Below are 27,055 nucleotides of genomic sequence, written 5' to 3' on the forward strand. Positions count from 1 at the left end.
CGTTCTGCGCTTTTATCTGCATTACCTCAGCAAAGTACCAATTGATAGCCATTACAAATGGGCATTAATAATCACAAGTAAAAGCCTTAGGAAATGTAGACATACATATCAGAACCACTTCATAATATCATTTATTTCAGAAGTTGAGCCAGTGAAGACAATTTAGCAAACAAGCTTAGTAGATACAGCCACTAATTCCTTTACGACATGGAATATCTAGAGATAAAAGACATATTTAGGCCTCAAATTTGAGAAGAAAAACACACAAATTGTTATCCTATAAGCAAGCAAATTTTACTTCTCCTCAAAGAACAGTTTTATTACGATAGGAGAAACCAGCCCCTAAGACTCCTAGATGATGATTATCTTCTTTCAACCAAAATGAGAAATGGGGTACATAAAGCATGCGTGAAATCTGACACAGCCCATCACTTTAGAGAATTGTAGTTTGCTGATAGCAAGCACACAGTAGCTAAAATACACTTGGATGTCAGTAAACCATTTGACTGTATCAAATGATACCACTTCAAAATAATTTAAGAAACAAGTTTTGATGTGGACTGAGCACTGTACCAAAGAACATAAACAAAAGAAAATGAAAATCATATACCGAAACTTTCAAAGTATCTCTCAAGGATGCAGGAAGTTTTCTTATATATTCTTCTACTTAAAAATCTTAGTTAACGATGCAGAACAGGAGTAGAACGTGTGTTCTTGAAATCTGTGGATGATACTAAATTTAGGAGTCGCAAGCCCCAGCGAGGACAGAGAAAGTTGAGAATCAGGCAATTAAAAATAAGGTTCTCCTTGGGAAAGTGCAGTGAAGACATCCAACAGGAAAATAATCTGAAAGAAATATTCAGTGGGAGTGACAAACTGAGGAGCCAAGAAATTCTTACAAGGTTTGCAGTGTAATTTGGTAGCAAGAAAGATTAATGAAACCTTGGCTGTACATGTAAAAAATAGAAATAAAAAAGCCACATCAAGCAAGAGAAAAGCAACAGCTAAACTTGCCCACTTAGGGAAGCAGGCAACATAGGAAAAAAAATAATCACAGAAGTCTGCAGTCTTAAAATGGATGTAAATACCACTGGGAAGAGACAGGTCTTATTCAGACTAGTGTATGTAGTAGTAGGTGGACGGGATAAGTGTCTGAAAGCTTCCTTGTAGCAACCTTTCTAAAGCCCCAGTATTACAACCAGACCCACGAGAGAGACTTTAATGACTGTTTAAGAAGAGTTCACCCCCACAGCGAGATTAGCAGCAGCAAGCTGAAGATGTTCCTGCTGGAAACACCGCCGGCTCGCTCTGCAAACTCCCCTGCACCCCCGCCCAGGCAGGGAGAGAAATCACAGAATCACACAGAACCACAGAATGTCAGGGACTGGAAGGGACCTGGAAAGCTCATCCAGTGCAATCCCCCCATGGAGCAGGAACACCCAGATGAGGTTACACAGGAAGGTGTCCAGGCGGGTTGGAATGTCTGCACAGAAGGAGGCTCCACAACCCCCCTGGGCAGCCTGGGCCAGGCTCTGGCACCCTCACTGAGGAGAAGGTTCTTCTCATATTTAAGTGGAACCTTTTGTGTTCCAGTTTGTACCCACAGCCCCTTGTCCTATCATTGGCTGTCACCGAGAAGAGCCTGGCTCCATCCTCCTGACACTCACCCTTTAGATATCTGTAAACATGAATGAGTCCCCCTTCAGTCTCCTCTTGTCCAGCTCCAGAGCCCCAGCTCCCTCAGCCTTTCCTCACACGGGAGATGCTCCACTCCCTTCAGCATCTTGGTGGCTGCGCTGGACTCTCTGCAGCAGTTCCCTGTCCTGCTGGAACTGAGGGGCCACAACTGGACACAATATTCCAGATGTGCAACTCTACATTAGGGCCAAACAATGAGTCTGAGCAGCTCTCAAGTTGGCTGAAGGTCATTAATTTCTCAGCAAATGATTAGGTAAATATTTATTTTCTTCCAAGCACAACAATTTTCGTAACAGAAATGTATCAATGAAGGGGAAAGTAAACCTCCTGTTGCTCGCAGAACACACGAGCAGTAAATAAAGAAATACCGTACAGGCCACGTTAAAACTTGTGATTTATTTTCCCCATTTTTTAAATTAAACTGTTGTATCTTAATGCAGCGTGTACCTCCAGCTTTCTTCAACAAAAGCAAAGCAAAGAAACACAAGCTTAGCGGTGCTGCACCTCCCAGCGGGTGGCTGGCTTTGAAGTTCACTCATCACTGGGACGGAGGCTGAAAAGCCAAGCAGGCACGAAACCTTCTCCTCCTACAGTGCCAAGAATCTGCCCTCTCCATGCAAAATCCACATTTTTCCCTGCACAGCTCAAACACCAATACATATAAATAAACATGAATGCTCAAACTGCTCAAAACATCAGAATACTACCCTGGCATTTAACATGGGGCTTGTCACTGGATTTAATACACCGAGGTGTAAACTTTATAGGGCAAGAGCTCTCCTTTTCTTTCATTGCTGCAGCATACCAAGTTCAGCCAAGTTTTTAAAGGAAAAATGCGGAGTGTAACTGAAAGCCAGGCTACCTGAGGTGCGGGGTCTGTTTTGTTTTCCCATTCCTTTCCACGTCTCACACAGCAGACCCTTCCACGAGCACGCGAAATCCAGACAACACTGCAAGCACATTTAGACACCGAGATTATTGTAGAGCTCACCAATACCAGAACTTTAAAATAACCTTGCCAAGTGATGTTTATAGGATAGTCTTATTGCAACACAACAGAGGCTGTGCCATTGGTTTGGCACAAACTTTGCCACAATCCAGTGATCTCGTGGCCGGTGATTTTCTCAAATACAAGATGGTTTTCGGGTTATTTCTGCACAAGAGGGAGAAGAGGAACAAACACAAGCGTGACAACTTTGCTAGAAATATTCTAGTTTCCACTGAGAATTAGTTTAGACACTAGTTGTAAATATATTATTTTGAACTCTGCATTAGATCGAAGATTTTTAAAGAAATATGCATTTTCTCCCACCAACATACCCATTTAAAGGCCAATTTGCTGTCTTGCAATCACAAAACCCAGGATTTTTTATATATCTATTTTTTCATCCAAACTTTTTAATTAGAGCTGCAGGTAAGGTAAATATGCAGGAGTCCATTTTGTCATTTATGGACCCAGAACGCTAATTATCTGACACATGGGTTTTCAAGATGAACATAATATATCAACCACGCACATTTCAAGGCCTCTGTGTTCTCCTTTCCCTTCCGTTCAATCATCACTTGCTCCAACAGTTTTTGTCAGGGTGACTACAACCTCAGTTCTGCCTGGCACATTGAGTTTTCACCATCACGTTTCCCAAGGTTAAACCTCAAGGTTTAAAAACAGTTCTTCCCTCTGAGATGACCTTCGGCAATCGCCCCAGTTCTGCGAAATGAATGAAGTGTTCCCAAAACAAAGCAGGTTTTAGTAGTAAGTTGTAGCTAAAAAGAACCTCCGTGACCTGCTTTAGAGACAGAGGCTGCTAAAAATACTGCTGGCTGGGCAAGACTTTTGGGCAGACTTTTGGGATCATGGTAATTGCTTAATTCCTCTTGGATTAACAACATACAATTTTTTTTCTTACCACTTAAAGTATTTTCCTTTAACAGTATAAAACTATCAAATAAGGGTAGATAATACAGAACTTAACACAGTATATAGGATTGACTTCAAGACACCCGACCTAATGTCCTCAGAAGTCAAAGGGAATCTCTGCACCAACTCAGCTGAAATCACACCAGATACCAATTTTAATCTAAATATTAAAATCCATTGCAGCTATACCAGCAGAAAAAAAGCCTATCAAACAGTCGACACCATCTGCCAGTTTCCCACAGGAAGACTATGTCCTCTGATTTTTATTCATGTTTGCATAGCAGTCCATGAAGTGCACTTTGCTGATCTGACAGAGACATCCAACCTCAGAGGATGCTACGACCAAGGCAGCACCAGCCTCAAAGGCCACCCAGCCACCACCAACCTGCTACAGAGACACTGAGGGACTTGGGGGAAAATGCAGGAACCACCAACTGAGGAAACACTCCCTGGTTCAGCTTAAGATTTGTCCTATTCTTTTAGCAGTCAAGGATTGCTCAAACAAAAAGTGAAATATGGCATTCCGTTTCTTCTTTAAATGGTTTTGCAAATTCCAATATCCGTATACACATCTAACCCTCTTCTGAACGCCTGTTATGATCCTCCTGCATGCACTGTAAAAAGGGTGTTCCTTTCACTCATCTTGAACTGACCGATTTCGAAGTGTCTCAGATTTCCTCGGTCTCACAACACAAGAACAGTCTCCTGACCTAGATTCCCTAAATAATTTATTACTTTCTAGACTTCTTATGCCCCTTCTGCTTTGCCTTTTTTTTGATGCAAAACAGTTCAGCTTCTCTTCATGTGCAATCTTCCCAGCTGCATGTCATCATTGTCCATCTTTCCTGGCATTTAATTCCTTACGTAAAATAATACAATGCTATTTGAATTTTATTTATTTCCTTAGAGTATTACTGGGGTTTGAGATCTGAAGAACCTCTGTGTCACCAGAAGCATTTTGACCAATTTGGAGGTATATCAAATGGTATTTTTATTACTTTAAAAATTAGTAACATTGATTGAATTATGCTGAGTCAGTCTTCCATATTGATAAGATCAAAAAGTTACCCAGGGAACAGTTTCAGATAGATTAAACTGCTCCACGTGGCTTAAGACATTGCTTATATTGTTGCTTGCAACATGTACTTGCAAGCATTTCAAGTACTATAAATATTTTGTGTCATGCTGTGAATGAGTCAAATGTTGTTTTCCAGGCTAAAATAAAGAAATATACAATTGGGCAATGTTTCACTTCCCGCAGCAGCCTTTGTAGCAAATCATTAGCAGCTACAAACAGCCTTTGGAAGGAGCAATGCAGGTGGAAAGAGGCGAAAGTGAAACCCTGCGTGCAAGGCTGCAGCTCCATAGACCAGGGAAAGGAGCACACCTGATGGAGAACCGGTGAGCAAAAACGTAACTACCAACCCAAAGTACCACACATAGCCCACAATTACAGTCACAAGCTGGGCAAACACAAAGGATTCCAGAGGAGAGACCTCCTTAGATTTACCAGCGCTGATTCTGCACATACACGCATGCAAGTGTGGTGTGAGGGCTGGGACAGAGCGCACTTTCCAACCCTGGTCCAGCAAGCCCAGGAGGACAAATGAACACATGCGGTCTGCACACTTTAAACAACTCCTCTCACGAGCAAGTAAACTCCATTCCCATCTTTAAGCAGAAGTCAAAATGCTCGTTTGAACTGCGGGTGTCTGCAGTTAGTGCAATGCACACACACAGCTCCAAAGGCCCCAGAAGTCCCGTATTTCAGGGGAATAAAGATCCAGTGGAGCCCTGTCAAGTACAACCTTGTGCCAAAAGGCTCTGTCATCAACTCCATGCCCAGGATGGGGCAAGCAGAGCTCTCACCAGCTGTGCTTCAGCATCATGAGAAACACCCCTGCAAGAAGCAGAGGTGGAGAACACCCTCTCAATAACGTCACTTGGGCTGCTGCTTCTCAACACAGCCCCTAATCGCATGCTGTTGTCCACTACAGATGCTGCGCTGGGGCTCTGAGCCACCAGGACAACCAGCCCTGAGGTTCACCCACAGGGTCTGGTTGCCCAGCCAAGCAAAGCCCTCCTGATGTCTTGCATACACAAGGGCAGTTTCTGTTCTGAAGCACAAAGTGCACAAAGGAAAATAGGTCCATGAGCCTGTTCCAACGAAACTCAGTCCTGGCCTTGAGGAGAAAGGCTTGGGACAACTCCTCATCTGTAGAAAAGACTGGCGGTCCTTCAGGTGCAGACCTCCCCCAGGCTCCCAGCTGAGCAATTTGCTGCTTGAGGCCACGCTCTCCATGGGGTAACCCTGAGCACCCCACGCAGACACAGCATGGCCAAAGCCGTGCCCCACCAGTGTGAACAGGGGACCACCTTCAACCACATCCAGTGGGAGCTGAGGACAAGGGGGCCAGCGCAGACACACACATGGAGCCCTGGCAGGGTGACAGCCACCACCGGGCAAACTGTCACCACACTCAAGAAAACGCCCGTTTCTTCCACAAGCCCCAGGAGAAAAGGGAGTGAAGACCGTTAAACATGTTTGGAAAACATCCAGAACACCACAGTGATCCTGAAAGAACAAAGATCTCATCAGAAATCTGTTCAAATCCGTCCTCAGTAAAAAGCACGTAAAGGTTTGGATTTAATTGTTATTTCTGGCAGTGCACCAAGGAGTACAATAAAGAAGGCTATCGGGCAACATGGAAGAAGTGACTGTATTGCAAATCACTCATCACAAACCAGTTCCCTAGATGAAGAAATGAGCCAGTGCAAATCCCAGGTAAATCAAGATGAGGACCCATGACTGATGCCTGAGCACACCAGGGCTCCAGGCCATGTCCCTGCCCAAAGTAACTCCTGGCATGGTGGCTGAGGGAGAAGTTTTGGGAGCTCTCTGTCCTCAAAACAGACAGTTATCCAAGTCACAGTATGACCCGCTCCCTTCATTGAACAGTTTACATTTTACAAAGCTTTTGTAACTATGACCAAAATAATTAAAAATGCGCATCGAGATAATGTTTTTATTTTCCACCACTCTAAAAAAAATTCCATTAATGTAGCCTGTTTTACTTAGCTTAATTTCCATGATCCTAACGCATACATGCCAAGCTAAACAAAATGTGTTTTTCTACAGTCATCTTGTCACCAGTCCTGCCTACATTCATACTTACATTTTCTAAAAGTTACGTATGTTTCTCCCATAATAAAATATTTGCCTCCATGAACTACACATGAATAGAATTAATCTTTAAAGAAGAAATGAGATTAGGATTTCAAACAACATTTTAGTAAAGAACTTAAAAGCTAGGCCACCAGAAAAAGAAGTTGAGGAAAATAAGTGAATTATTTAATAGCATCAGTCCAGAAGGAGCTTTACTGCATAACTGTACTGAATAAGCTATTAGTGATCTTCAGCTAGCTAGACACACTGAATTAGCACTGTTTTAAAAATGAATTGTAAAGCTTTTTTAAAAAAAAACAAAAATCCAAGTTTCTGAGAATCTAAAACACTACAGAAGTGTTCAAAAGTAGGCCACAGATGTGCCTATTTACACAGCCTTGCAAATACAGGGAAATTGGCTAGTCCTGTAGGAAGTGCTACTGACCTGCCCATACTGAAATGATAACGGGAAAAAACCCTACATGACATTTTGCTGGCCTGTCCATGAAAGAAAAATTGTTTTGACATGTAGCATTGGAGAGAAGCAGTAGAGCAAATCTCTTTTGAAACAAGTAAGGTAGAAAGATCTACCTGGAAAGACGAAGATATTTGCAGAATAGTTGGAAGTCATTAATATTGCATTATATTTTTTAAAAGCAAACACATTTTTTCCATCAATCTCAAATGTTAGTTCTCTTAGAAGAATTCAAGCACAAATCTTTATCCTCCACCGTTATTGCTCATACATGTCTATGACATTCACAAAGTAACTCCCTTCAACTGAAAGCAGATCTCCTTTTCATTTTGGACAGTGGCCTTTTCTTGCTTCTTATCCGATAAAAAAGAAAAAGCCCTGAAGATCACAGCTTCTCACAGCCTTTCAGGGGGGCTGATGTCAAAAGGAGGAGGCATAAGGCACGATCCATCTGGTTTTAAAACAAACGGGCACATTTGCAAACATTGCGCTTTTGCACACGCTAACAATGTGTTAAGGCCTTGATCAGCGTTTTACACACAAAAGCACTCATTCTCACAGCACAGAACACAATCCACTCTCACAGAAGCAGAAGAATTGGCCTTCGCTGCTCCCTGGGCAAGCGCCATCTCCACGCTGTCACCCACAGAAAACAAAGGAGAAACTGCTCCTGCTCTCATTCCCAACACCTCCCCTTTCTCAAGTCGTTTTTGGAAAACACTTCCTAAGCTTTCTCTCGATGCAAAAGTAAATAACTTCTGCCCCGCTAGGTCCCCTCTTCACTCCAGAGCACCCCGAGGTGAGCGGGGAGGTACGCAGGGTGCCGGGTGTCCGATGGGGAGCAGAGCCGCGGTCTCTGCCGCAGCGTGGGTGGCAGCTCCGCACCCCCATCAGCCGCGATCTGGTTTTGCAAGGCAGGCTACCCCGCGGCAAGAGGGACCGCTCATGCCTGTTTGGGCACTGCTGCCACTTACCCCATGATGGCATGGAGCACCATTTGTGATCTTCTTGAGCTCGCTAAAAACTGTGAAGACTGCACAAACTTTGATACTTTCCTTTTGTATTACTGAGCTGGAGCCTTCTGCAAATTGCTTTAACAATCACCCAAATCAGCCTAAGCAAGGGAGGACTGTGTTCCTGGGAAATGGGTGGGCTGTGCCCTGAGACATCCCAGTTACCTCCCGGCTTGCTAGTGGTACAAAGGAGAACGCCCCTCTCCCTTGTCTTGGGCTGCGCAGTCCCATCCCCTGGGGTATCCGCAGCACCTATGAACTGCTTCAATCCACTAACCAGCAGAAAGCTCTTCAGCTCTTCCCCTCCTCGCTGAAGTTATTTTTCTACTGAAATGGGCCAACACCAAAATAGCATAAGGTAAGCCACAGCAACTGGGAGTGGGAAAGCAGCAGCTCCCCCTTTCTGCTTTCAGCTTTTGCCAGCTCCAGCTTATCTATTCGTTGCTCTTGCTCAAGAAACTAAATTCCACGGAAGAAGCTTTACTGGAGAGGGCTTGCCCTACATTAAGCAAACTGGGGACACAAAGTTCACGGAGTTCACAGCAAAGCACAGGACACAAAGGTAAAAACGGATGTGCTGGGTCACATCACAGGTCCTGCTCACCTCACACCCTGTCTCCAACATAGCCTGTAAGCACAGGGCTAGAGAAGAGGAAGAAGAGGATGAGCACATCTGCACTCCCCCAAGCACCTTTGTAGCCTTCAATACTTTCACTGGTAAGGATTTCCTTAGACCGGTGTGATTTGTCCATGGAGCAGTCCCCAGAAAGCCTTTTCCAGGAGTTCCACAGGCTTATTACCCCTACATGAAGAACCACTTCTTCCTGCCGGGGCCTGAACCTGCCTCCTACGAAGTTTAGTTTACTTTGATTGCTCTTACACTGGGAGATGAAATGGCCAAACCCTCTTCAAGTCCGTGACGATTTCACAGACTTCTGTCACATCCTTCTTCAACCACCCCTTTCCCAGTCATGCGTGATGTGGAAGGCATTCCAGTTCTCTAACGACCCATGTTGCGTTTCTCCACACTTCTGGCTGCTCTGTATTTTTCTTGAGATGAAAGGAAGGGGAGATGAAACAGTATCTAACGTATGGACAAACCATGGATTTAGACATGACATAATAATGCTCTGTATCTTATTCTTTATTCCTTTCATAGCATTTCATGAGATTTGATATGCTTGCTTTGATCACGACTAAGCACAGAGCTGATGGTTTGAAGGAACTACTGTCAGTCTCAAGATCCCACCCTGAGTGGAGACAGTCAACCTGGAGTCCATCGCTTTGTGCAAGAAGTTCAGACGGCTTCCTGCAAACAATGCAAATCACCTCACCAAATGCAGTTATCACACACCCTACATTAACCTTTTAAGCAATATGAGGGACCAAGAAAGCACGTCACTAATTATCTGAGTTAAAATCTGAAAGTTATGTGGATTGCTAAAAATGAGCCAGCAATAATAAATAAGAAATCCTGTACTTGGGACAAAATGCTGCTAAGTGCTCAACTGCAGACAGTGTGTAGGATAGAGCAGTTCTACGAATGGGACGGCACACGTAACAAGGAGTTCCTTTGGGCTTTGATCTTTTAGCTATTTGAAACCACACAAAAGTTGAATGAAAAAGGTACAAGATCCCAAAGGAGTCAGATTCCCCACTTCTCTGCAGCAAGCTTCTCAAGTTCCCTTTTTATGACCACCTTCACCAAAATAAATACATCACTTCTAAGTTTAAAAAAAATGTAAACCAAGGCATTTCCACTCAGTTCCTTTCATGTCTTTCCACCGCCTTGTCTAGAGTCACATGCTTAGTCCTGACCTTTCCAGATTCTCCTCTCTGCCTCGCCACACTTATTCAGACTATCAAATTCATTTAGTGAAACCATCCTATCCTTTCACACTTGACTCTTTTCACAGACAAGCAGTTCATTTTCATGCAGACCCACTTTTAACTTCAAAAGGCTGCTTTGTATCTCAGCTTCTGATGTCCCTTGTTTAAAACACTTTCAAATCAGGATCTGAAAAAGCGTTGTGGCTGGGAACTCTCGGCGTCTTCTTCGTCCCTCCTCGAAAAAGAAAAAATAATAAGAAGTCCACTATTAAACAAAGTGAGAGGCCACGCATCCATCTAGGATTCCTGTAGCTCGCGGGTAGGTCCTGTAGCTCACCCATGCACCCCCAAGGTCACAGCCAGTGACACTGAAAACTGAGCCCACGGCTGCTGGGCTGGGTTAGTCTCCTGGAGTTACCTTGGTGGTGACACTTGCCTTTGCCTTAAACCTCCTCTGAAGTCATTTGCTTCCACCTACCCGCAGTGGTTACAGTGAGACAACCCTTCTGAGAAGGTCTCGCAGCCCCAGCGGGCAGCGCGACACCCCGACAAACACCCAGCGTCACCCCCGCGCCCCAACAACGCATCAGCCGAGAAAGCCGCCCTACACACACATGTAGACGCACACAAAAGACAGCGCTGCAAAAGCCAGCGGTGCAGGTTATTTCACACCAAGCCAAGCTATTTTGTTTTCCTTTCTGACGGCCTGGGCAGCCTCAGAGCACCGCACTGCCCTCCTCTCACAGCACACCCGGCACCGACAGCACAGCTCATACCAACCACCAACCCTCTGGTCCACAAAACACACTTGTTAGCTATTCAGAGATGCTCTAGCCATCATGTAAAAACAACCAAACCATCAAGTTTATATGCAAAGCCATTAGGTGAAAAGATACAGCAGAAATTCTGCCCAACTTACACCTTATAAGCATACCTAGAAACTATATTTGTGTCACAGCAAACTACCATAAAAAGTAACGTGGTGGCTCTACTAATCAAAACATTTTTTACTTTGAGGCCACAAATACGGGAGAACGCTTGTTCAAAGCTCATTTCAGAATCAAAGTTGAAGAATCATTTTCAGTTTAAAATATGTAAAACTCAGTGATTCCAGGTGAGAAAACCATACTGAAAATAGTAGTACATTACACTAAATTTCTCATTCATTTTCCTTCGAAACATTTGAGTCTCCAAAAACTCACTTTTAAGTTAATTATGCACAACGTGGACGCTCCAAAGTCAGGAATTCAGAGCTGAATTCCGTCTAGTCACTCACAAAACCTGTATGATGAAAACACATCATAATCATGCTCTTTTCTTGCCAGAACAGACAAAAAGGTACTATCAGCATTTTTAAAACCACATTTGAATCCCAAGAGCTGGGTTTCTTCTGTACTAGCTTTTTCCTCCCATAAACCTTACTAGCTGTGTTTCTACTAGAGCAGCCTCAGCAATACATCCAGAAATGTACTAAGTTAGAATCACAGCTGCAATTTCCTCCTTATTTTCCTCAAATTTTGGCAAAGGTAGCAATTTTACCCAGTTGTAATATGGAGAGTTACCACAGATCTCCGGAAAAAGGGCAAAACTGTGCTTTAGCACCAACACCTGCTCCCCTTCCCTTGAATCTAAATGGAAATATGACAATTGAAAGCGCGACTGGTTTTACATAAATTTTACTTTCTTACAGTAGACACCACATCAAAACCAAAGCAGTTAAGTCAAACAATTTTCCAGCTGGCTGCAACACCCATTGGAAAACAAGACCGGTTCAAGATAAAACTCTGTCTTTTGTATTAAAATACTGGTCAAGCTGCTGACAAGGAGACAAATGAGTTTTTAAACCATTAGTGTACGCTCGCATAAAATTAAAAACGCTTCTATAGAAAGAAATTTGGATAACCGCGATATGCCTCTTCCAGCGCAATGCTTCATTTTGATTTCTTGAAAAGTTATTAAAATTGGGCCATCTCAGCTTGCTGGAATTTCATTTATTCATTATTGCAATGTACAGTTAATGCAGGAGATTAGATCGGGTTTTGACAAGTCTTTTACGCTTCTCAGGGCAGCGCTGCTATTTCTGCTTAGGTGAGTAACTTTATCTACCAGCTAACCTTTATGGTGTTGACAATCGGCAATTAACAATTTTCTCCCTTGCCTCCAATCTGCTGCCGAAGATGCTGTTGCAGTGACCTGCATCCCCAGATCTTCCGGGAGGCTGGTTCAGTGATACCCCCAAAAGCAGCCGCCGTACCCCCACGCACGGTTCCCTTTCAAGATCACACAAGACTTGGCAAGAACAGCAAAACACAGTAAATTCCAAATGGAGGAGGCCATCACCTAATGAAACACAACTAACAGGACTGCTGACTGTCCAAATATTTAACTGCTCTCAAACGCTGCAGGTCAGGTGGGTTAATCAAATAAACTTGCATATCCTCAGGGATTGCCTGTTGTTTGTGTTTAAGTCCTTAACTGACTTTAGGCTCTGAAAAACTACTGAGCAACTGTGAAAATCTGCATATCAAACCTAACGATGCAGATGCGACAGTTCTCCAACATGAGCTAAAAACATGGGAAAGTGCTTCCAAAAGGAACATTTTTGCTGAGTAACATGACAACTCTCTTCAGCACACGCTGATGGGAACTGACACCACCTACACCTGGATATATAGCCCATGTCACAGCACGGAACCACGCTTTAAGTGGGAATCTAACACACATTGTCTCTCAAACTTAAGCATTAAAAGCTTCTAGAACAAGAAAACACCAAAACGGATGGACAAAGTAGATGCAAAGTGTTTTCAACATACAACAATAGAAATGAAAATAAATCTAGGATTAAAATATAGCTTAGTTTCACCAATTTCTAACAGCATTTGTCTCCATTCAACAAGAATTTATGCACCATTTCAACCTGATAAGAATTTAATTCTAGGTAATAAAGCTTTACAAATTGAATTCAAAGGAAGAAAAAAAAACCACAGCATTTTCCAATTATTTCCAGAGCTCCACAACTACAGACTTCAACTAAAGAACAGGGAAAGCTGCCACTACAGAAGCAGAGCTGACATACAACCCCTGGATACAGTGGCAGTAGCAGACATACATAATAAAAATCAATATTAATTCCACACTATTCTGTTTTGAAAATAAAGCAATGAAGTTCCCTCGTGCTCACCCTGCCAAAGGGACACAACTCAGACCAACTTTGTCGGAGCGGATTTTTAAAGTCTTTCTACAGGCATGTAAAGGATTCCAAGACTGAACGTGCACTGAATGTTCAGTGAACCAAATAATTTTTAATAGGTTCCTCAGGGGAGTTTATTTTATATTTTTAAATCACTCCGAGACCTTGGAATGACAACCTGATTCAGAGGAAAAGAAAGGCTAGTGTTGGTGGGGTGGGTATTGTGTTTCTTCCAGGGTTTTTAATGAAAGAGGAATCGTGCCTACTATAACTTCTTGCTATGTACTTTAGAAATGTCTTCCATTCTACAAACCCCAAACTTCTAAGTTTGCTTTTGAAAACCTACACTGAGCAAGTTTAAAGATCCTCCCTGCAGAAGTACTACATCAGCAAGTACAGAAAGCTGATCTAACAATTTGGGAAGAATTAAAAGTCAGAAAGAAGTAGCTCGCCTTCTTCAGCCACAGTCGCAAAGAGGCAATACAGAAAACCATAAAGACCGCATTCTAAACCCAAACATAGCATAACTTAGATCAACTTGCAGATGTTAGATTAACCACCCTCTCTCCCCCAGGTCCCCTGAACTAACACCCACCTTATTAGCAAGGCCCCTGTGATGTGACAGCAGATTGGGCACAAGAAGCAACCGTCCCTTCGAGGAGGGAATTTTTCCAGCCGTATGATTAAGTACACAGGAAAGCAAGATGAGGAGCCTCAAGCGCTGCCGTCGTTAGCGTGATTCCAGCAGGATTAGGCAGAGCGTGATGGAGGAAAAGCCTCAGACAATAAGCCCTTTCATACATCAGAAACAAAACCTACCGTTAATCACACCAGTGATTCAGTTTCTTCCACTAATTCCTAATCAGACATCAACAAATAAAGTGAAACACTTATTCTTGTTTTAATTCTACGAAATAAACACAAGAGAATGGAAGCGTTCGGCCCGCGCTGTGAAAACGCCGTCGCCCCTCTGCCTCCCCATGAACAGGAGCTGAGAGACGCACGAGGGACTAGGAAAGGAGCGTTCCCATACAACCTGTCCATGGGGAAATCCAGAGCAAAACATTTAGAGGAGCACTGCATTAACGAGAGAGAGAAACTTCAAAGCCAAGAGATGAACTCAGTCAAAACCCTTCTCCGTACAAAAGAAACCTTGAACCACGGTCATCAGAAAAAACATCTGGTGTGCTGCTTTGATTTTCAACATTAGTTATTGGACAGAAACAAAACATATTTGTTTTTTTTTTCCCCCCAAAGCAGCAAATAATTGCAAAACCACTTCTCCATATAACCTATCATTTATCACCTCATCAGTGACTGCTTGAGTCTGATGGAATTAAACACTCAAGTCAGGCAGTTTTTGTTAAAAGCAATAATTACATTGTTACTAGAATATACAATTAGGTAATAAAAAACAAAAACAAATCTGCCTAGCAATATTTTTTATGCACTCTCACAGAAATAGTAGCAGGCTGGAAATAGGCAACATTATTATAATAATAAAAAAAATCCACTTCCACCAAAGTACAGCTCCTTCTAATTTAAACCTTCACCCACAGGCAAAAATACATAAATGATTAGCATTATAGTGTTTATTTTAATTACACTGTGCAACAAGAATCCAAGAGGCTGTTAGCTCACTTCAGATATGAAGAAAGCCAATATCTAAGAGTTCATCCTCCATTTGTAACCTACACAGTTGTGTCAGCCCATCTTATCACCTAAATGCCAAAACCAGAATGTCTGCATTTCTCATCACATCCAAAACCAACACACAATAGAGGCATCAGTGAAAAGAACAGAAAAGAAAAAAAAATAAAAGGAAAATAAAAGTAAAACAGGAGGTCAGGAGATCACTCACCTGCTCCTTGTCGACAATGTTTAAGAGCATCAAAAATTCACTGGTCTTCAAAGCATAACTCTTCAAAATTTAATAAGGAAAAAAATACATCTTTTAAATTCAAACTTACATTTACAAATGTTTTCCAGCAACACAGCTGCCATGCAATGTGTTCTTTAACACCACACAATTCGTGGTGCCTGCCCTGAACACTTGATGATCTAAGCAAACAAAGCACACCTCATGATTTCTAGTGTATCGAAGACGCTCTTCACCGCTGCAGTCCGGTTGTTGATCCAAATAATTCTGTGCAAGTCATTTTAAGACAATCATTTGCCCCTCTATCCAGATGGTTTTGGCCAATGAAGACACCTTTGATCACTGCCGAAAAAAGTAAACATGCCCAGCTCTCTGATACTGGATATTGTGTCTCTGATACTAGAATATTGCGTCCAGTTCTGGGCCCCTCAGTTCCAGAAGGACAGAGAACTGCTGGAGAGGGTCCAGCGTAGGGCAACGAAGATGATTAAGGGAGTGGAGCACCTCCCTTATGAAGAAAGGCTGAAGGAGCTGGGGCTCTTTAGTTTGGAGAAGAGGAGACTAAGGGGTGACCTTTTTAATGTTTATAAATATATAAAGGGTGAGTGCCACGAGGATGGAGCCAGGCTCTTCTCAGTGGCAAACAATGATAGAACAAGGGGTAATGGGATCAAGCTGGAACACAAGAGGTTCCGCTTAAATTTGAGAAGAAACTTCTTCTCAGTGAGGGTGCCAGAGCCTGGCCCAGGCTGCCCAGGGGGTTGTGGAGTCTCCTTCTCTGGAGACATTCAAAACCCGCCTGGACATGTTCCTGTGCGACCTCACCTAGGCGTTCCTGCTCCAGCAGAGGGATTGGACTGGATGAGCTTTGGAGGTCCCTTCCAATCCCAAACGTACTGTGATACTGTGGTTGGGGGATCATTGGAGGAGCATGAGAGCCTGACACCACATAACCCTTCAGAACTCTCCCTCCTAATTAATTATGCTCCTGATTCCTTCCACAGACATAAGCAAGAGGTTGGCACTGAGCCATTATAGCGGCACACTTTATTATGTTGTTGTTTACAAATAAAAGGCTTCAGGTGAGAAACACAGGATATCAAAAGCACAGTCTGATCCTACAGAACTGCTGGGTTTCCCCACCGAGGCAGAGGGTCTCTGCATTTCTCTTGCCACAGGGGAGAGATACCTCTTAGCCATCACCCGTCACAGCCCCGGCTGCAGACCCCATAGCCAGAGAAACCAGCAGTGAAGAAAGGAAACCCAAGTGCTCGCTGTCAGGAGGGGAACATCTCTGTGCAAAGGACGGTACCTGCCTACTCAAGCAGTGAGATCCCACGCTTGCTTCAGCTTCATCCAAAATCCAGCTTCAAATAACAGAAAGCTTTGCATCACCCCTAAAAATGCAGCTAAAATCACAGCCATGCCACAGGCTTCCAGGAGCTCTCCCTGTCTTGACCTGTCTGGGTGAAGAAGTCGGATCTGGCACTCACAGATCAGTGCTAAAATGAACTCTCTGCAATGGGACAGACAAGAGAAAACCAGGCTAAAGGAAGGGCTATACTAAAATGCCTTTTTATGAGCCAAAAGACCCCAAACGGGTACTCTACCATAACGCTACACCCAAATCATAAAGTGTCATTTGACAGACTCCCAAGATAAGCAGAATCCAGTGAAAATTCAAACCAACAAGAGAAGCATCTCTGTTAGCAACATATCTGCGATATCTCAAGTATATTGAAGGTGACAAACCTTCCTTCAAAAGTTTGTAATTCTCCCTTCATGTCAAATGCAGAATTAAAGCAGCACCCATACAATGTCCTGAACTGCTTGTCTCCCTAGGTTGAATTCTTCAAGTCTGTACTCATTAATTGGAAGCTACCCATGAAGAAGGTTATATAGTAAGGAGACAGTCAGCAGCTAAAATGTATGTTCAAAAATGCACATTTCCTCAGGTTAAATACAACTTTGCAATTACATTTTTACCACATAATAATGCAAAGATTAGAATACATAAGACTCTAAAGGAAATTCAGCAGTGCCTCAGTCTCAACAAAACCAATGAGAATATATATTACAAAATTATTTCCACGCCTTCTAGTTCACAGTTTTAAGAGGCTAATTTTCATTGTTTATGGTAATTATGTTTCATATTTCACTGAACTTTGACACAGAAAATTATTATTGGATTTTTGTGTGCATCTTCTAGTCAATTTGTGTAGTCTCGCAAATTCTGTATTACAGGTACTTAAAATACAATAGACGATACATTCATAAATTAAAGGCTTTTCCTTAAGAGAAAAGAATTATTATTGATTCTGCAACAACTAAGCCTCTGATCAAATTTGGTGAAACAAATGTTACTTAAGATATAAACAAACATAATTCGTATCTGAAGAAAACAGTAGTTTATAAAAATGCAACGCCACCATCCAAAAACAAAAGGTCACTTTTTCCTCCTTTTCACCATCCCATGTCTTCCAAACACAGAACACCTCAAGACCTTCTTAACACATTGTGCCCAAAATGATCCTTTTTACCACTTCTATGGTCCTCCTTCAAGATAAAAGATCAGAAGCACAATTTGTACCAGGTAAATATATATATATATATTTTTTTAAATATATACCATAAAATCCAAACACTGGACTAGCCTTTTCCATACTTCTCAGATGTAATTTACCTCCCCAATTAACGGTCCTCTAAAAATACATAGAATCACAGAATCATTCAGGTTGGAAAAGACCTTTAAGATCATCAAGTCCAACCGTAAACCTAACACTGCCAAAAACACCACTGAACCACGTCCCTAAGCGCCACATCTACACATCTTTTAAAGCCCTCCAGGGATGGTGACTCCACCACTTCCTTGGGCAGCCTGTTCCAGTGCACGATGACCCTTTCAGTGAAAACTTTTTTCCTAATATCCAATCTAAACCTCTCCTGGTGCAATTTGAGGCTGTTTCCTCTCATCCTATTGCTTATCACTTGGGAGAAGAGACCAACACCCTCCATGCTACAACATCCTTTCAGGTAGCTGTAGACAGTGATAATGTCTCCCCTCAGGCTCCTTTTCTCCAGGATGAACAGCCCCAGCTCCCTCAGCCGCTCCTCATCAGACTTGTGTTCCAGGTCCCTCACCGGCTTCGTTGGTGCAGAAAGTATAACCTAGTCATAGAATAATTACCAAAGCTCCTCCAAAAAAAGAGCCACACAATCAACCCTCTTCCATCCCTACTCACAAAACCCTCTAGAAAAACAATGGTTTTTCCAAAATACTGTAAGACCTAATTTTGTGAGGAAATCTAACTGAGGAATCAAGTACCATCCCATGAATAACTATCCACTCCTGAAGAGAGAAGAGATACTACAAAGCTCAAGTGCCCGGCTGTCTTCAGCAGCAAGGACGACAAACAAGAGAAGAATCCGCACACTGGAGGGATAAAAAAGCAACCGTGCCACGCGGATCTCACCAAACAGAACAGATGTGATCCTTTGATTACACACCTGCAATTCAGCGTCAAACACTACACTTGCACTATGAAGCCAACAGATAATTCCTCACCACGGTGAAGCATATGCATATATGCACGTTTTGTTTGGTTTCAAGCAACGACGGGAATTCCAGCACTGCTTTTCAAAGAGCAATGCCACATGCCCAGCCTTCCCATTTTTTCTCTGTTCAATTTCAACTGACAACTCCAAACTATAAACTTCTTGTGCCAACCTAAATAATTCCTCTCTTTCTCAGTAAGGCTGGATGAAAGTACTTACCCAGTTGCCAGCTGCAGCTGAAATTTTGTGCCAAGAAATAAATGTCTTTTGGGCAGGTTGTAAACTGGAAGCTTCTATGCCTACTGAAGGACAAGAATAAGAGTAGGACCACCCTATACCTTCCCAGATTAATAGTATTGCTGTATTTCACCTACACTGTGGATTGCATTTAATGAAAGCATCCAAACAGAACTACCTCCTAATACCTGGGCTGTGTACTTGGAGGAGATAGATGCTTTTGTCAATTTCGCTCTCAACCAGGCTTTTTATATACATTGCTTCCACACTCTGTTCCAAAAATCCTAACTTATCTCTGTATTTTTGATCTGAAGAAAATTTCTCAGATAATAGAGTCCTTGAAGGAGCGAGACCTGTTTGATCCTTATTTTTCTCCAGTAAGGCACAGGTGTATATACGCTGTGTGCACGCTGGCATTAAACAGCAGGTGCTCCAGCTTACCTTCCTTAGACTCTTTTCTCAACCTGAGGAGACTTTGACCTTCCTACAGAGTCAAAACACTTGCAGGCGCTGGTCACTACAGCTCTCAACAACGCGAGGCAAAGACCAAGGACGTGCACGACGTCTCCCCCACGGCCCAGAAAGACGACAATTAAGAGAGCAGAAGGGGCAGAATGGATTACAGCTGAACTAGAAGTTAAAAGAAGAGGTTGTAAAGAGTTTAAAGCCTTTCGTCCACGGGCGAGTGGATGCTTTACAGGGTGGGCTCCCCATGGGTGTTTCACCAGGCACCCCATCTTCCTCTTCCCTGCCCTCCTCCCAGGTCACACAGCTTCCCAGCTACAGGATGTTACTGCCTGTTCACATGTCCTGGGTTTTTGGAGATGGCTTCTAAAACTCTATGAGGCTTCTCATCATAAATAAATCACAACGAAGTCCAAGGCAAATAAAACCTGTGTTGTTGCAGTGGAAAACGGTCTTTTCCTCTTTAATCTACAATCATGGGCCCCTTTCCCATGCTGAGCATCATCCCATTTTCATTTTGGCAGTGACTTGAATTTTATATGGAAAAAAAAAAAAAGCCAAAATTCTGAAATGCCAGTTTGAAACTCAACTGATACAAATATGTAAAGATGAGTATGTATACTGCTAAAAACACACAAGTACCCTCTCCTATAGAAAACAAAAATAGAACAAACGTTAGTAAATGCACATAAACAAATCGTGATGAGGTACATTAAAAGAAACAAATGTCTGAACACATGCATCAGTACCATGAACTTGGTTTTTAATATACAGAGTAGTTACATCTCTATCATCTTCACAAATGGAGCCAAGCAGTGCTTGTTCCCTTTGCTCATTAAAGCTCTACAACTGGTGCCTCCTGTATGCCCACATGTACCATTTCATTAAGCTCACTTGACATTAGATGAAGAAAGAGTACAAGAAAACTGCATATTCCCTGCCTAAAGTAAACTTGTCATTTAAACCTTGTGTATAGATAGAATTTGATATAGCACTGGCACAGTGAGTCATTCGTCAGTTTTAGAGTTTGTACGACAGTATTCTTACATACGTTTTGCAATACTTTCCAGTTAGCTACCACCCCATGTAATTGTAAGTTTTTACTGGAAAGGAAGCATACATTTTGGATTTGAACACCACACCAAGGTCTGCAGAAACACAGCTTACTTTTATGGTCAGGTTTTGAGCAAAAGTAAATCCATACAAGGAGCGCTCACAAACTGTATGAAAGGTGAAAGTCAAGGCATTGCTTTTAAAGGACAGTAAGCAATGATGGTGAGCACCATGAATACTTCTCAATGAATTCTTCCAAACATAAACACAAGCAACTCACATGTCAGATTTCCTCAAAAGCTGTTTCTGCACTCATTCAAAACACTATATGAAACATTCAGCAGCTATTAAGACTGCTTTACTTGAAAATAATAGGCGTGTTTATATCCTCCTATACTGGGGTGAGATGACACATTAAAAATTTTCCCTACTATCTTACCTTCAACTCTCATTTTTAAATTGCATAACAGACATGAGTAGTTTAACTCTCAACCCTGGCTTCCAAGAGGCACTGAAAACGAAAGGCCTGTCCTGGTTAATACCACTAACAAGATCAGCTCGGACTCTCGCCTGGTGGCGTTCAGCTCACTCCGGTGCTTCGCAGGGAAGTTTGCAATTCTTCAAAAAGTGCAAGTCCCAACTTTGTTTTGCACGCAGCCGCATGTTTCCTGATGGGGTGGACCTCTTTGGCCAGCTTTTTTAATCTGGTTATTACTATTATCTCTTTCTACTATCTAAATTCAAATGAAATGCATCTGCCGAATTGTAGATCTTCCGCTATCTGATAAAAAGCTGAAGAGAAAAAGTACCCTTTGCACAATTAAAGTTAGCTGGTTAAGATTCAAGAACAGGCAGCAACAACCGTGGTTTTTTTTCTTCCAAATTGCATATACTATGACCTACAAGAAACATTCTCTGCTTAAAAGTAATACTTAAATGGAGATCTATGGCTGAACGTTATCACAAGGATTGCACTTACTTGACAGTCTGCTATTAGCCAACTCCATTATCGCTATTTGCAGTTTTTAAATGAACAGATTCAGAAGTAACTGTACAAAGCCTCCATTACAAGTGGATTTATGGAAAGCCACAGCAATAATCATCCTCATTAAGCATATCTTCCCACAGCCCTACATTATGTGGACACAAAGAGGAAAACATTTCTTCTCCGTTACCCACAAGCTTAGATCTTTCTCCTTATAATCACAAGCTTTGACTGTCTTTTCTGCTTTTGCCAATGACCATTATCTCACATTCCCAAAAGCAGGACCTAGGTTTAAAAAATAAAAAATGAAAATACCTGCACACCTCTCAACCCACAACCAAATGCAGACACAATGTAGGATGGCTTCTACTTTGATTTTCCAGAAACTGCCATTTTCACTAGCAAAATGAATGAGAATAAAATATTGTCTGTGGCTTCTACTATAATATTTTCCTAATGGCCCCAACCAGTATTTATCCAAGACGTACTTCTGGACACGCACATGCAAAGAAAAAGGCAGATGGCAATATTTGTAACTAAGCTGAATTATAAAAATCTCTTGAGCTGAAGTGATGCATTAACTTTTCGGCCATAAGCTGTTTTAACCCCTTCACGGGTCTGGTCATGCTGCATCCTATTTCAACTCCAGGACGCATGCCAGTGACGTAGGCTCAGAAACTCGCACATTAAGATGGGCGGTTAAGGGCAGAAACTGAGAACTTAAATAACCCAACACCATCACCCACCACACATTCCGATCACAAACTGGCTGTTTCACCATGCAGATTTTACTTCTTGCTCTCAAAGTTCAGACTGCTGACTGTGCGCTTCAACATACAGATATCTATGACTCCTATGTCCTCAGCCCCACAGCGAACCACCACGGCTGAAATAATAAAATCAGGATTAAAGTACACTAGCTCCCTCCATAAAACCATTCTCGTGAGCCACACATTTCCTGCATTATCATAAGGAGTGCAATGGACTTTATTTAAAAAGCTGCTTTCAAAGCCACCCTGACAGGCTTGGAGCAATCACCCAGTAACCAGATACAGAGATTTGCAGCAGAGGACCTTAGTAACCTCAAACTGAATTTGTCATTTCTCTAACATTTACTTGAAAAATGAACAAAGGTGGTTATACAAACAGCATAAAGGAAACTCTATTTGCTCACCATCCCTGTTCAAGTTAGCTGCCTTCAGAGATCTCTAAACTAGAAAATATTCAACGTAACTTATGTTTGAAGTTCTGGTTATCCAGTTATCTTCAGACTAAGTCACTTTTCACAGCTCAATTCTACACTTGACAAGAGAACGGTTTATTTGATACCGACAAGACAGTTTCCTTTGGTTACATCCGAAATAAACACAAAACTCCAAAACGCTTTAAAACAGCTGCCCCAGTCAGTCTCCTGGAAACAGACCATATATTTTCTACAGAAGAGGTCTGCGGGAATGGATCTTTGTTTAACAGCGCGGAAATACTTTCTTTCATTACATTTAATTCACGCCAGGTATTTGAACTGCTTGAAGTTGGGTCTTAGAACAGTTTCTGGGTGCCGAAACCGCCAGGAAGGGAAACACACCCGTGTGCAGCATTCGCCTCCAGCCTCCACTCCCGCTCGCCGCAGGCTGCCTGCGCCCACCCCAGCGCCCTCCACGCCAGCCCGGCACCCCCGGGCGTCCCGCGGGGGAGAACCGCCCGCCTCCCCCGGCTCCCCTCGGGGCTCCCGACCAGGCAGGCGGCCCAACAGGTTGAGGGAGCGGCTGCGGGGCAGGAGCTGGCTCCGAGGAGGCTGCAGCCGCGATCCCCCGGGAGGGCGAACTCCCCTCCCGCCCCGGTTTTGGGAGCTCGCACCCCGGGCGCAGCAGCGGAGCTCCCTGCCCGCGCCCGCCGGGGGCCCTTTGTTCTCGCCACCCAAGACGCCGCCGCCCGGCAGCCCCGCGCTTTCCCAGGCGGCGGCTCACCCCACCGGGGAGGGGATGAAGGCGCGATCTGCCGCCGCCCAACCCGCGCCCCGCTGCAGCGCCCTCCCTCCTCCCGGCGCGGAATGGCCAGCGCCAGCGGCGGGGAAACGCTCCGGGCCGTTGCCGAGCGCCCCGCGCCTCCCCGCACGGCGGAGGCACCGTGCCCGGGACGCCCCGCGGCGTTGGGCGCTGCGCCTCGCGGGACAATGCACCCACACCCCCCCAAGCCCACCGAGGGAGCACAGCCTGCCGGGGCTGCCCTGAGCGCCGCAGCCCGCCGGGAAGGTCACGCCGCGGCGGCGAGCCCCGCGCCCCCGCCGCGCCCCCGGCACCGCGGCGCAGCGCCGGCAGGTGCTTCGCTGCTCCCCGACGACCCGGAGAGGCCCCGCGGGGCGCAGCCAGCAGCCACCGAGCACCGCGTGGCGGTCCCGGTGGGCGGGGGACCCCGGTACCGCACAGCGGCCCCCGCGGGGCAGCCGGGGCGGCGGCGGAGCCGAAGCGGCCGGAGGAGCCGGCGCTCGGGGGCGCCGATCGCGGGGCTCAACAGGCGGCGGACTTCAGCGGCTCCCCGGGAGACGATCCCGCCGTGCCGGGAGCGGACCGTTGGGCTGAGGGGAAGGAAGCACCACGGACGAGCCACTTACCGGAGCTCCGGGGCTCCGCCGCCCGCATGCTGCCTCCGGGCGCCGTGCGAGAACCCGCTCCGCTCCCCGCCGGCCGCCCGGTGGCTCCGCTCCTTTCCCTCAGCCGCCGCCGCGCGGGACCGCGCTCCGCGCGCGCCGCCGCCAGCCCGCCCCCGCCGGGGCCGCGCGCCGTGCTCGCCCCGCCGCCAGCCCGCCCCGCCGCCGCCGCGCCGCCACCTGCCGCCCGCGGGCTCACCTGGCTTGGGCTGAGCCCCGGCTGCCGCGCTCGGCCCCGCGGCGAGGCGCGGCGCTGCTCCCGACCGAGCCCCCGCTCTGCTCCGTTCCGTTCCGCTCCACCGCGGCCTCCGCTGAGCTGCCACCCGTCCGCCCTACCCGCCGAGTCGGCCCGCAGCCGGCGGGCAGGGCCCGCCCCGGCCAGGTGTGGGCGGGGGCGGGCGGGGGGCGCGGCCGCGGCCCGGGGCGGGCGCTCCCGCGGCGCCGCCGGAAAGAGCCGGCCTGGCAGCCGGGGGGCCCCGCGCCGCACTCCCCGCCAACGCGGGGAAAACCGGCCGGGGCCCCGCCGTGCCGCGGAGGGGCGTCCCTTGCCCGCGCCCGGTCCCGCCGCTCGTCAGCCCGGTGGCTGTGCCGGCTGGGTGTCGGTCAGACCCGAGGTGGCCCGGGGCCGCCGGTGGGAGATGGAGCCGGTGGGTGCAAGGAGCGCCCGTCGGGAGGCAGAGCGGAGCTTTGCGCACCCACCCGCGGGGGCTCCACGGCGGGTGAGCGCCACGCTGAGACCTGTTGCGATTTATGCTCGGTTTGGCCGGCTGTGGCTGTTCGGAGTTGTTCAGCCCGTGCAGGCAGTGAGCACGCTGCTGCCTCAGCTGCTTAATTACTCCACTCCTTTCTTCTTCCCCATCCAGCGCCCTGAACTAAGAAACAGCAAAACTGAGAGGGATTTTCTGCAACCTCTTGGGATGGTGGAAGGGTTAAATCAGCTACACCGATTGTGTTAGTGCTCTTTGGCCCGTTGCCCAACCCTTCCTGGGCACTGGTGTTGCGTCAGCGTGGGCCACACCACGGTGCTTGGTGGTTTCGCCCCGCTGCCGATCTCCTCTGCACACTATGCTGGGGGTGCTTCGGCATTTCCCACCGCATGGGGTTTTTTTTTGCCCTTTGTGGTCTCTAGGATTTCTCCTCATGCATTTTAACTGTGTTCTTCGGGGATGCTTCGCTGTTCTTTCATCTCTGATCAGACAGAGTGGTGGTAAGAGCCAAATAGTTTGCGGAGGTTCTTCCTCTGCCCCAGCATGGTTGCCTGAAGCACTCTGAGGAGCACTGGGCTTCACATTCCTGAGTGCAATGCCCAGTCCCTCATGCATCACTTCCCTCTGCCCTAAACTGAGCACCTGAAGCCAGGCTTACACCCCTGCCACTCAGCAGGGAGCTCTGATATGGAAAACCTTTAGTTCTGAGGATATTTTCCTTCCTCATCAGTATCCAAATGTTGCTGCAAAACAGCCCTTCTGTGCATTACACAGCAAGGCCACAGAGCTTAGAGTAAGTACTGCTGGCCAAGCGCCACGCAGCGCTGCCAAAGTGCCCATGGGCTCCGCTCTCCGTGTTAAAATTTGGATCTGCTTCAGGCTGTGCCAGAGTTCAAGACCACACGGAAGCCATGAGATCCCTGCACCAGAGCAGGGATTCACAGAGCCACCAGAGCTGTTCCCCCAGCTCACACAGCAGCCATGCTGGCAAATTAAAGGTGGGTCCCATCCACCTGACCCCTGTTCATTTTATGTGGGAGCAACAGGTTTTTTAAGTTCACTTGAAAAAAGGAAGATTTGTGATTTATTGCTGCTTTGCTAATCTTGTCAGGTGCTCATGAACTTGTGAGCAAAACTCTGAAGCTACAAGGCATTTTAAAGATATTTGTAGACACCTAAAGGTGCAGGTTCCTAAACACTTTCGCAAATCTGGATTCACATGACTGACACAGACCAGCCTCAAACTTTTGATGCCCAGCAACTTCTAGCTGAGACTTGCAGGTAAATTATTGTCCCATGGGTGTAAGTCATTAGTCATCTGAATCACAAAAAGTTTTCACATACAGCTACCACAAAGAACTCTGTATTCCCCTGTGCTCCGTGCCTTCATGACGTAACTTGGAAGGCTACAAGTGGTGTGAGCTCAACAGGCACCAGTGCTTCATGCTTTACTGAATACAGGCAGCCAGTTTGTCACTACTTTACCTGATGACTCCGCAGTCATGGGGCACTGTTCTCCAAGCAAAGGCATCCACTTCAGCAGTTTGCTTAGCAGGGGATACACTGGCATGTTCTGGAAGGAGACTTACAAGAGTCCTAAAGCCCCAAGACTGAGCCAGCAATCTAACTACAGCACCCCATTGTATCATCTCAGTAGCTCTCACTGCTCCAGCCTGCCCAGCCATTTCAATGGTAAGCTTTTCAGAAAACAAAGTCCCAGTGTGTATTTGCAGTACCTGGTTTGGAGGTCACTTCTCCTGGTAGCTCTTCCTTCCTTTTGAACCAGTTCTTCAGAGCAAATATACACACCCATGGCCTTGTGATGTGTGCCACTTGATAGCCAGCTAGCAAATAGGTAGTGTGGGACAGGGTTTACCTGCCCTTAACATAAATCAGGACAAAATCAAAAGACCACAATTCCAATTTTTTTTTTTAAGACTTGTCAGAACAACTTGCCTTCTCATTTCAGGTGTTGCTAAACACTCTGGATTGAACCTGTAAGCTGCAGAGCCTGTCAGAAGGTATTTCTTTTTCCAACTTTTTTTTCTTGGTGTGTTCTTGATGACTTTTTTTTATAGTAATTGTCAATTGTATTGTCACCTCTCCTGGTCTGATTCACAAGTGCCTAGTGCAGTGCTCAACTTGGTGCTCATGTAAGTTAATACATCTCCATCTGCAGATCTGCTTGACAGCACAGCTTGAGGACCATATGGACATGACTGACTGCCCACCATTTT

At 45.4% G+C, this 27,055-nt stretch overlaps 1 protein-coding gene across 20 annotated transcripts in view; it reads right to left on the reverse strand.

Annotated features, from left to right (window-relative positions):
* PTPRF (protein tyrosine phosphatase receptor type F) overlaps positions 1–24,468 on the reverse strand; it is a 384,390-nt gene extending 359,922 nt beyond the window's left edge. For 13 of the 20 annotated variants that reach the window (XM_065071648.1, XM_065071647.1, XM_065071644.1 and 10 more), the window contains exon 1: positions 24,076–24,225. The gene's annotated coding sequence lies outside the window, so the exon portion shown is untranslated. Of the gene's footprint in view, positions 1–2,560; positions 4,239–24,075; positions 24,226–24,310 lie in introns of those variants that run through there. The other 7 variants (XM_065071641.1, XM_065071633.1, XM_065071624.1 and 4 more) reach the window with 6 other exon arrangements.
* Between the last annotated feature and the right edge of the window lie 2,587 nt (positions 24,469–27,055).

Source organism: Columba livia, chromosome 8, assembly GCF_036013475.1.
Source record: "Columba livia isolate bColLiv1 breed racing homer chromosome 8, bColLiv1.pat.W.v2, whole genome shotgun sequence".
NCBI lineage: Eukaryota > Metazoa > Chordata > Aves > Columbiformes > Columbidae > Columba > Columba livia.